This window comes from Dermacentor silvarum, chromosome 3 (assembly GCF_013339745.2).
Source record: "Dermacentor silvarum isolate Dsil-2018 chromosome 3, BIME_Dsil_1.4, whole genome shotgun sequence".
Taxonomy (NCBI): Eukaryota; Metazoa; Arthropoda; class Arachnida; order Ixodida; family Ixodidae; genus Dermacentor; species Dermacentor silvarum.
Window position 1 is genome coordinate 45964342 of NC_051156.1, and position 9908 is coordinate 45974249.

Sequence of the window (9908 nt, forward strand, 5' to 3'; positions counted from 1 at the left end):
CGTAGACCGGCCTGTGCCGACTCACTTTCTCGGGCCAAGAAACGATTTTCTCGCAAACGTGCTGCGCAACATTCCAAACTGCCGTGTCTTACATAATGTGAAGCAATCGACGAACATCATGCGCGAAGTCAAGAACACAAAAAAGTTCTCAGCGCCGAACAGCACAATGCGAAAAATGTCAACTTACGGCTGAAGTGACAAATACATAAGCAATTTGCAAAGTCATGAAAAGAAAAAAGAACGTAATGAAGGCCTTCTTACCAAGCAGCAGCCAAGCAGACGTTATCGCACATCTTTTGTAGCGTCGCCTTGCCTGATCACACCATGGCCGATATTTTGTAACGATGCGTTATGCTTTACTCTATATACTAGTCTTATCATCCACCGCTCACGGCCGGCTGATCCCGTTGATAACGTCTATATGAAAAACTCAGCCGCCAGGTGCCGCCTGCCATGACCAACATGGCTGTCACCCCGAGCGACAATATCAGTATAATTTCTGCACTCAGATTCAAAATATCCCGCGCAATGTGCGTCCGCGCTGTTTTTCTGCTTGGAGTAGCCGCGCTAGCGCTGCAGGCGCTGCAGAGAATGCCGCGCCAAACCCGAAACTACGCCACCGTACCGAAACCTCGAAACGCCGCGCCGACGGGTCTTCGGAGTGAGTGCGCTCGAAGCCACCAAGCGGCAGCCATTACCACCAGCGCCGGCGCATTGTTCTGCCGTCGTTGGTGTCTCCCGCGGTTTCGAACAGCCAAGACTCCACGGTAAGTGATTTTCAACGACCGCTGCACGTTCTGTGTATGCATATGTGTTCAGGGGCGCTGATACGAGTTATTTGAAGGCCTCAGTGCAACAGTTGGCCGTCCCGAACCATTTTGCAAACTTTGCCTTGCACGATCACCGTGTTTGTGCGAGCTTTGTCGTATTCGAAGCGAGTGCTTAGAGTGGAGCGAGAGTGGTTAGAAAACATGATTTTAGATGATGAGGAACTTTGCGATGTCTTTGAGGTCTGTTAATAGGATGGCTGTGAGCGTTCTTGGTGTTTCTCCACGCGCAAGCCACTACGTGCAGTGCACTACGTACGTGCAGAGAAGTTACGTGCAGTGCGGGGTGAGCTAAGCCGCCAAGCTTCGCCGCCTAACCGCGGCCTTAAAATGTGTCAACTCGTTACTGCGACGCGCGTGTGTGCGGGTTTCGGCGCTTCTTTGTGCGCGGTATCTGCTAGCTGCCGCGTACGTGGAGCCAATCCCCTCGTACGGTTGTGTGCGGTAGGTCGCTTACTAAGCGTGTACTGTGTAGATTTGCCGGTACGCTCCGGGCCGGCGTCTGTCTCTTTGCGCCCACGCCGCTGATTGTGCAACCAGTGCGCGATTGCTGCGCTAGCCGCGCAGCTTGGGGAGCCAGCACCCGTCGACTTTTGTCTTTAGATTACCGTTCACATTACCGGATACGCCGTCACTCTACCCTTCGCGGGCAGAAAACGATGCGGTTGGCTTGACCAAACATTAATTTACGCGACAGCGTTGGCGGTGATAGGTCACGGGAACGTAGCGTGGTGGCTGTGTTATTTGCTGATGCAGTGACTACGCCTCCCATGCAAGCACTATGCAATATCTATATAGTCGGCGATTGTACACTGTCATTATTCGGCTGCCCGCTCTGTCCACTGGATGCCTTGTTTAATGTTTGTTTTGCTGCTGCACCATTGCGTACAGATATTCAGTTTTGATTTCTACATACCAAATTCATACAAAGTCGCTCTTTCAAAGTCAGGATCTTATCACACTTGACAGTGTGATCGTACTGTGCACGAGTAATATTAACTCAATTCCCGCTGCTGGTAAAAAAAAAAATGGCTGGCTGATCAACCCAAATCTGACAAAAATGTGCTTTAGGTCCGCCGTTGTCTATTGTAAAAAGAGATACTACCTTGGTATTCAATGTCAGTGACACTCATTAATTATGCATCCTCTTGACCGAAATAATTTGTCTTGGAAGCCATTCAGTTTATGTGATCAGTAAACATTTCATGGCTTAAGTGCATAGGGGCATGAGTTGGGTAACAGCTTTAGTTGTAAAGAGTAAAGCCTGTTAAAATATAAAATTTTGGGAAGCATAGTTTACCAATAATGTAAGCTGAACAACATAGAAAACTCAGCGTAGCAGCGGAAGTAATCCCGTATTAACTTGCGGCCAGCTGTTGTGTGCTCTATGTAACATCGCTGTGTCTAATTTTTCACTTGTGTTTCAAGACTGCAGCCGTTTCATTGCCAGCTGTAAGGATGAAGCAGCTTCATAGCCGGACATCAGACGCCTTCCAAGTTCCCCTTTTCAGCAACAGAGGCCTAGGTAGGCTCTTACCTAGTTTTTTTTTACCCTGTATCTTTTACCTGCAATGGCTAGTTTTGTGGCTTCAGTCAGAGGGAATGCTGTGACACCTGTTCCATGGGACAGAACACATATATAGGCATGTGTGCTCCAGTAAGAAAATAAAAATACTGAAGGAGCCCAGCATGACGTATTTGAGGACAAATGTATCATGTAAATTACTATGTGAGAAATAAAAAAAAACGACAAGACTTGGTGCACAGTGTGCAGATGTGTGCATCAGAATAACGACGAAAGCCATGTGCAATTACTTTTAAAAAATATTCACTAGGTTGTTTTGTGTGGCATTATTATCATTGTTCTCTATCGCATTATTGCAAAACTGTGCTCTCTAGTATTGCGTGTTAAAAACACAGTTCAAGTACATCATTTGCCTTCACCGTCATATGCATAGAACATATGCATATAAACAGAGTGGAATTCTTAAAAAGTTGCTTTGCTTCACCGACCCTAATTTTAGGTCCTTCTCACGTTTTCACATCTATTTAAAAAAGTATCATGAACACTTTCCAGGGTTTACAAGCAGCTTAAGCACATTGTGCCAGACTGTGAAGAAGCCAAAGAGGTCCTAGTGTCTATAGTGGTGTCTGGTAAATGCAAGTTTCTTTATTGATGCTTTATGCTTAGTACCAATTGGATTAAGTCATGATTTTAGCAAAATGTTTGTTTTCCAGGCAAATGTCATTTGATGTGTGTCTAAAGAACCACACTTTTTAATACAGTTGCTCATTCTCTAAGTCCACTGCTTGGTATTATGAAATGCATGTACCTTGTAAGCATAGTGGTTGGCCTTCAGCTTAAGGTAGTATTGGCACGCTTGCATGCACATAAAGTAGCATTAATACAAATGTGAAAACACAAGTGATAACACGACACAGCTATGTATAAACATTTTCACATGAGCAGATCACTCAGCGCAATCCTTAGGAAAGTAAGTAAAAATATAATAATGTGCTTATATGATAAACAGTGCTGATGTTTCAGGAGCATGGCCTTTTACCGTCATATACAATAACAGTTCGTTATTTAGGATTATAAAACTATTTGCCTTATTTGTGTCCAACTGCTCTAAATTTGAAAATTCTCGTTGATTGCATTAGGAAGTTTTTGGGAGTGTCTTGAGTCACTGCCAGAATTAAATTTGTAATTGGAGCCATCGTATGTCGGATAACAAAAAAAGACATTTTGGAACCAGTTGACTGTTATGCAGTATGTTAGTGTGCATATTAGAACAGTAACTTATATTTTCATTGTAGAAATGGATAAAGTGTGTATGTCAGTAGCGCACCCAGGATCTCTGCCAGGGGGGGGTTGACAGTTTGCCAATACCATCTAAACAGCACTAATTTCGATTTCTTCCCGGGAAATTGTCAAAAAATGCGCTTTTTGCGAGTGTGCATACGATTGCGCGTCTTACATCTTAGTTGCAGCACTCAAATGCGTAAGGAAAGAAAAGGGATTAAACAAAAGGGGGGGTTAAGTCGGCCTCAGGGGGGGGTTACAACCCCCGAATCACCCCCCGTCGGTGCGCCACTGGTGTATGTATACATCTTTAAGTCGTAGACTGTGCAGTTTTATTCAGATGTGTGATTGTGTGGATGTAGGTTCTTCTGTATAGCATTGTCTAGCATTTTTAACAGTACATTAAGGTGTGAAACAAAGAGAAAAATATTGTTCAAACAAAATGGTTGAAGTTTACTCTTAAGAGGCTTAAGCACATTTGCATGACTTTACACCATGTAGTAAAACAAAAATAGGAACTGAGCTGCTCGTCACAAGCATATGGCACCAACAAACAATGAAGACAAGGAAAGAAAAAAAGAACAGAAGTGAAGTGTACCAAAGGACAACTCGTTGCTGATGGGAGCTGTATTCACGTCTGCATGATGCATGCAATCTTTTATTGAGTTAAAGCAACAGCTCTTCCTCCTGTCCACTTTGTTGCACGTTTCTGTGTGTGTACTAAGTCTGGCCCTGGAAGCGTTAGGCAGTGCCACTCGTGGCCTTGGTGCTGGATGTAACACATCCTTCTAACTGTAGGTGTCATGTATTATGTGAACCTAAGTTTTCTTGAATTCATGTACCCTGCAAAAGCTGCACTTGAAACGATATGCTATATATGCCACCATTGCCATGAGTAGCACTGGCTGACAGTCCCATGGCCAGACATTGATTTACCTTGCTTAACTATTCTGCAAAACTGTTTTGCATGCAAATGTGGTGATTAGTATACATGCGAAATGCCTCACAGCATAAAATTTTTGATATGCATCTTACAATTCTTATTATTTTGTTTTAACTCAGGATGCCATTCTACCTTTGCTGCATTGTGTGGCTGACCACTCCAAGGATCTCAGCAGAATCATTACACAGGTGTGTACCTTTGTGATTCTGACTACGGGTATTTTTGTAGTTTACATTAGGTGTAATTGCACAGATGAAATGAAAAACAGATTAAAATAAGAGCTGACAGGCACTGTCTCCAAACTTTAGTTACAAAGGCAAATCTTTTTTCACAGTTGTCTTTATAGCAATACAAAAGAACGTGCACATCAAAACACCAGTGTCTAACAAGCAACATCATTGTAGTGTAGAAGACACCAAAACATCATACGAAAACGTGTACTAAATTAGAGACTATTAAAACGTTATGAGAAACACCATTTCTTAAGAGCGACAGTTTGTGTATTGGAGCCTTGAACTATTTCTCGGGTTACTCTGTCTTGTTTCTTAGACCCAAGTGATGTCTTTTTCTTTTGGTTAGTGATTTTACTCAGACCGCTGCATATTTTGGTGAAGTCGGCGATCAATATCTGTGACTGCTACAAGTGGCAAGCCGCGCTCTCCGCTACGAATACTGTGAACAGTACTGTTATTGCGGCAAAAGTGCCTACAGCTACTTCTGTGGAAGATCATGCAATCTGAATAACCTATATAAAGGCATCAGGTGACTCCGCTAAGAGCCTTTTATGCCGTATGCACCAAGCTAGGATGCAAGATTTAGGTTATTTTGCAACCAAGAAGCCCACATACAACACTTAAAACATAAATAATGTGCTGAGTTGGGCACATTGGTACATTATTACGAGAATTTCAGCACAATAAAACAAGGACGACACAAAGAAACGACCAGGACAAGCGCTGAACTTGCAACAGGTTTTATTGTAGCGAATTTCACATATATATGCACTATCCAGCAAAGACGTCATTATCTGCACATGCGTAGAAATACCATCTCTTTATCTGAGAGTTGTATCGATGGCACGCTAACACACCTTTCCTCAAGCCGGGCAATATGTTCTGCTTCAACAATTTCTCGAGTGAAGCGCGATTTGCTCTTCATAATGACAGATGTGTTATGTATGTCAGGTGAACAATCCTTACATGTTAAACATTGGCAAGCCAGGAAACCTTGTATTACCCTTCATGTGCGTTTTTCACATAGTTTGCATGCTCCCTAACACTTATCCTAAGATTGACGCATCTCCCAGTTTGGCCAATGTACACCTTTCAGCATCTTAGAAAGATTTCGTAGACTACACTTTCTGCACAATCAACAAAGGGTGGAGGGTGCCTATGCGTTGTGCCGCAGGCTTGCTCCTTTCTTACCTATGGGTCGGTCATTTGTGCAGAGCTTGGACAGCCTGTTAGGTGCAGTGAATACGACTTTTATGTCGTACCGCTGGGTCACCTTTTTCAGGTGGCCTGAAAGCTTGTGTACATACGGTATCACAGCTACCTTCTGCCTGCACGGTAGCTGTGCAGGCAGAAGGTAGCTTTTGGTCCCTATGGGCTGAATGCTTTTCTTTCTGTAGGGAGCTTGTGAACAGAGATTTGCTCTGATGTGAGAAAAAATACTGCAGCCAGGAAAACAATTTAGTTGTTGCGTGTGGCACGATTTGAAGGAGGTGATGCACTGTGCAACAGAGGTTGTGTACAGTTGGCCATGGCCATCTTGTTATGCCTATATTGTATTAATTTGAGATTCGGGTGAATCGGGTTTGTGCCTAACAAATCTCATCCGCACATTGCAACATACTGCAAAAAATGTTGGTTCATTCTTGTGTTCCACAAAACTCGTTATAGCCTCAAATTATGGAACTTGGACATCATAACAAGCACAACGGAATGTAGACCCAAAGAGACACAGACTGGATGGGCGCTAGTCTATATCTGTTCTTCGTGTTCGCGTTCTTTCCTGCTTGTTATGATGTCCAAGTTCTGTTATCACAAACAAGCCCAAACTTCTGCATTGAACAGAAATTATGACCAGAGAGTACATAAGATAATTAAGCTTTGGCAGATTCACAATGCAAAGGACAAATGCATCGCTCATTCTCAGTTACATTGGATGAAGAAGTTGTTTTTGAATGAATGACGTCACTTCATATCACCACGTGTTATGTGCGATTTCTGTTTTGTTATTAAAGCTATAGTTGAGAGTAGGCACTTCTGTCCTGCTTGTCATCTTTGTTTACTTTCTGTGATGCCATTAAGCCAGAATAAATCCATGACATGAACTGTCAGTCCATATAGCTCTACATTGTATGCAGTATGGCTGTTGACCTTACTTTGACTAGGGCGAAGTAGCAGTAAAAACTTCAGAAGAGTAGAACTTTGGGCCAGTTGGTGATGCATATTAGAGTACGGTGAAGTGCAATAGATGGGACAATGTGAGGTGAGACAGACGGGTTAAGCTCTACTGACAACTGTGAACGTTTATTGGAAAATATTGCTGCACCAGGACAATGCGTGCATGTGCCCAAGACACCTGAAACCAGCAACAAACAAAGCAGGCACAAAAAAACAAGGAAATACGGCAAAAATTGTTAACAACATGTGCACGATCTCTTCTTCAAACATGATAATTGGGAAGCATGTGTATGCTGTCAACTGCGCACAATTGGCACAAGAGACATCAAAAATGAAACAGAAGTAGAACTAGCTTAGCTGTGGCTACCTGTGAATAGCGCTTCTTTGTTTAAAGTGCCACCAAAGCCACGCTAACTCACGTATCAGATCCCGAATTGAAAATAATTTTCAATTAACACTGCTTCGAAAAGCTCGCATTCTAATTTTGTTTTTCCATGGCCTACAACTTCCACATTCTTCAACTACATATAGCAACCGCAACATTTGCAGTCCAAGGGAAGATCCAACCTATTCTTATTTCAAACAACTGAAGTGCTGCCACAGCCTGTCGTTCAGGTACTGGCCAGTCTGTCCCAAGTAAACATGACCGCTGCTTGAAGGAATTCTGCACATGACAGAAGTAGCGCATGAGACATACTGATACTCGTGTGTCGTCGTATAGTATTTCCTTACTCGACTACCCGTAACGAGTTTGCACAGTTGTGCCAGCTTGCATGGTGCAGGAAACACAGGAACCACCCCATACTTCCCTGTGACTTTCATCAAGTTGTGTGAAACCTTATGCACATAAGTGTTGCCCCCTTGAAGGGGTGGATGTGTTGCAGAGGTTTCACACAACTTAAGGAAAGTAGCAGGGAAGTATGGGTGGATCTTGTGTTTTCTGTGACATGCAAGTCGGCACAACTGTGCAAATGCGTCGCGGGTAGTCAAATTAGGAAATACTGTATGACGAAACGTGAGTGTCAGTATGTCCCATGTGCTAATTCTGTCGCGTACAGGATTCGATAAACTGTGGTCATGTTTACTTGGGACAGACTGACCAGTGCCTGAGCGACAGGCTGCGACAGTACTTTGGGTGTTTGAAATAAATAGAAATGAGGGATGTTGCCTTGCAGTGCAAAAGTGTGTTATTCTGGCTTTGGGGGCACATTAACCAAAGAAGTGCGATTCCTAGGTAGCCACAGCTCAGCTAGTTCTATATGTTTTCTTGTTGATTCCTCTTGGGCCAGTCGTGCGCAGTTGACAGCGTACACATCCTTCCCAATTACCACCACATTCATAAGAGTGTGAATGCGTTGTTAGCAATCTTTGCCATGTTTCTTTGTTTTTTGTGCCTGCTCTGTTTGTTGCTGGTTTCGGGGTGTCGTGGGCGCATGTCCTGCTGCAGCGAAATTTTCCAATAAACGTTCAGCTGTCAGTTGCGCTTGTCCCATCTGTCTCGCCTCACCTTGTCCCGTCTATTGCACTTCACCATACTCTAATAGCAGTAAGAAGAGCAACCAACTCACCCGAGCAATAATCAAAGCCCACAGAATTGCCAAATTGAAGGAGAAATGTTTCAGTGTAGGACCTGTTTTGTGAACTGATAAAGAGATGGCATACTTGTTTGCAAACCAATGACCAGGTGCATTTTCCATGCACATACATTATTGTGTGTAACTGCTCCCTGCTTCTTAGGTTTTTTATGGCTTTTATCAAGCATTCCAGAGTACTTGACTGTTTGTCTGTTGTAAAATTAAATCAGTAGTCATTCAGCACGGCGTGTCATTTTCTATAAGCCCTTACTTTGTCTTTGTACTTGGCGCTGGTCCCACCTAAATATGAATTTCCAAATAGACTTTTTTAGATTATAAACAGAATACTTTTAATATGTATTTCATTACAAAAACTTTCTCAATTTTAGGAAGAAGTCCTGCTGACCCCAAGCATGGTGTGAAATGAAGAAATGGCACTCCACATGCCTAGAGAGCTTGATTTCCCCTGTTTCATGCTTACTTGTTAACATAGCCAGTCTGTTAGCTTAATTTTTGGTTCTTCCCTATTGAATGCTCAAGAAAGGCACCAAAACTGTCATTCATTGAAAAAAAAATTGTGTTTACAGACACTGCCATGCACAAAGCCCTTGACCTCATTGAATGTTTTTAAAAGAAAATGCAGCTTCTGTGTGCAGCAATAAGCTGAACAAGACGAGGGCAAACAGGAAGGTTGCGACATTAGTGTTCAAGAGTTGGCCAACAAAGAAGGTCACAAGCTGAAGCCAACATCTTTACAAGGGAATAAATGGATATAGCCTGAGCCATTCCCTGTTCGACCAGCCAAGTCTCTTTGTCGAAACATGTGCTCTAGCCTGAGGCGTACATATCCCGTTCTATCCCGTTCTATCACTCTCGATCAACGATACACCAATACAATTAGCAACTTGTGGCAAGGTCTTAAATTCACGTTCGAAGGGAATGTAGTGTGCACCCTGCAAGGTAGCATGTATAGTATGTTATTTACTTGAATGAAATGCAGATTTGCTTGCCAGTTACTTTATCCCCATGTCATAATTGGAAAGCGTGGTTCCTAAGAAAGAATAATGATTTGAAGTTCACGCAGTTTTGCTCCTTTATGTAAGTTCACACTGTTATGGTTGCTACGCTACCAGTCATGTCTGCAACTGCATAGTAATGTTCCGAGTACGCAGCCCAATTCAATAGAAGAAGTAGGCTTTTTCCTCAGAAAATGTGCTGCTGCCTCACAGCTTGATACAGATAAGTATTTTATATCTGGATGGTGACTGCAATAGCACTTGCTTCTTAAATAAGAGCGATATGCTGTTTCAAGTGCAATTAAATGCAATTTCAAGTTACCTGAGCTTGGGG

General features: G+C 42.9%; 1 long non-coding RNA gene across 1 annotated transcript; it reads left to right on the plus strand.

The window, feature by feature from the left end:
* Window positions 1-675: 675 nt before the first annotated feature.
* LOC119443804 (uncharacterized) lies at window positions 676-9642 on the plus strand. Its single transcript, XR_005190288.2, has 4 exons — window positions 676-767; window positions 2256-2352; window positions 4696-4764; window positions 8948-9642. It is a non-coding gene; the product is annotated as an uncharacterized LOC119443804 (long non-coding RNA).
* Window positions 9643-9908: the final 266 nt, after the last annotated feature.